We start from the raw sequence: 1,883 nt of genomic DNA on the forward strand, positions 1-1,883 counted from the left end.
TATATATATATATATATATATATATATATATATTGTTTGCAGTTGTTTCCTGTTCTCATATAAATAAATATATGTGGAAGGGACCTTCATGAAGGGATTCAGTTATTCAGTTTCATTTGGAATGTCCCTACAAAGGGTTCAAAACTGTGGTTTGGAATTCACCCAGTTTGTGCTAAAATAAAGTCACACTCACAGTACTCACAAATACTCACAATACTGAAGTCAATGCATTTTTCCACAGCCTAACCCCACACCCCTAAAACTAACCTTAACATATTTTAGTTTTAATTAAAAAAGATACCTAGCTGTTTGAATGCTATGGTAGTCAATCAATTCACGTCAATGGTTGAATTTTGTGTAGTCTACCAGATGCAAAGTTGTATTTTGCAGATAAAGAGTGCACCAAATGAAAAACCACATTACAACTGAATTAATCAAAATTTCAGGTAGGAAGTCAACCACAAAAAAAAATTTTTTTTTTTAAATACATCCACAGTGTTTACAGAACTGAACAATTAGTTGTTAAAGAGTACAGTAGTTGGAAGCTGTGTTTTCAATTCAATTCAATTCACATTTATTTGAATAGTGTTTTTCAGAATTATTGTTTCAAAGTAGCTTTACAGAAGGTGCATGTTCCTACATTACAATAAAAAAGGTCATGTCTATATAATAGACTGTACAGGTATCAAGCAGATAATGCAATTGTGTAGTTAGTTAACAATAGTTTGTATTTAATATGCACTGCGTAACTACTGTTCATAATATTTGCATGCACAAGATAATGATGTATATTTGATCACATGTACTGGAGCAGAAGTTATGGGATGCGTTATGTGTATGCATGGCTAAAAAGACATGTCTTTAATCTATATGTAACCTTCAAACAAAAGACATCTTAATGAAATTAAGTCTCTTTACAGCACCCTCATAACTTTTTTCACAATTCTTTCAGAATAAAGGGAAGAGAAAAATAAAAAAATCCCTGCGTAAGCTTAGCCTGCTGGGAAAAAGTTGGCTGATCCATCAAACCTGCTCTCGTTCTTGGCCCTATTCAGCCTTGTTAGCTAATTGAATATATGAAAAGTGGGGATACAGATCTGAGTGGGATTTTCACCAACCCAGGCCTCATCTATGTTTTATCAACTCAGCCTCATAATTAAATCATAAGCATTTTAATAAGAATTTTAATGCAAACATTATAAATGTTGTAATGTTAAACTTGGATGTCATCACTATGGGATATGACCAGATGTGTAAGCGGTGCTGATTCAGGCATGCAAATCTCTCTCTCTTTCTCTTCCTTTCTTTCCCCACTTGTCTCATCCATCTTTCCTGTTCCTTGTTTCATCCCACATTTCCTCCTTTCCCCCCTAACATTTAATTCTTACTTTTTTCTTGCATTTTTTACCCTTTCTCTCCCACAACACAATTCCTCCTCCTCGCCTCTCTCTGGCCACGTACACACTGTAACTAAATACACTTTTCACTCCTTTTCTCAATGCTCAATCACAATTGTATACATTTATACATTTGGTTGTATAGAGAAATTATCTATCTATCTATCTATCTATCTGTCTATCTGTCTATCTATATGTCTCTCTGTCTTCATTCATCAACACATTCTGAACACAAAAAGTTCCATTCATGTTTTTTATTCACAGCTGTAAGATTTCAAATCATTGCTTTATTTCAGACATACATATCACGTCGGGATATTTCCATAGACACACAGAATGATCATAGGAATTCTAGCTGTCTTTGTCTAGCTGAATACTTTCGTGCATCTCACTTAGCTTTTTCTCAACAGTAATTTTCTCGTCTTCTATCCTAATGGGGGAGACAATACTGTAGTACACTGAAAAAAGAATATGCACATTTGTATG

Source organism: Sinocyclocheilus anshuiensis, unplaced genomic scaffold (assembly GCF_001515605.1).
Source record: "Sinocyclocheilus anshuiensis isolate Anshui unplaced genomic scaffold, SAMN03320099.WGS_v1.1 scaffold763, whole genome shotgun sequence".
In the NCBI taxonomy this organism is placed as follows: domain Eukaryota; kingdom Metazoa; phylum Chordata; class Actinopteri; order Cypriniformes; family Cyprinidae; genus Sinocyclocheilus; species Sinocyclocheilus anshuiensis.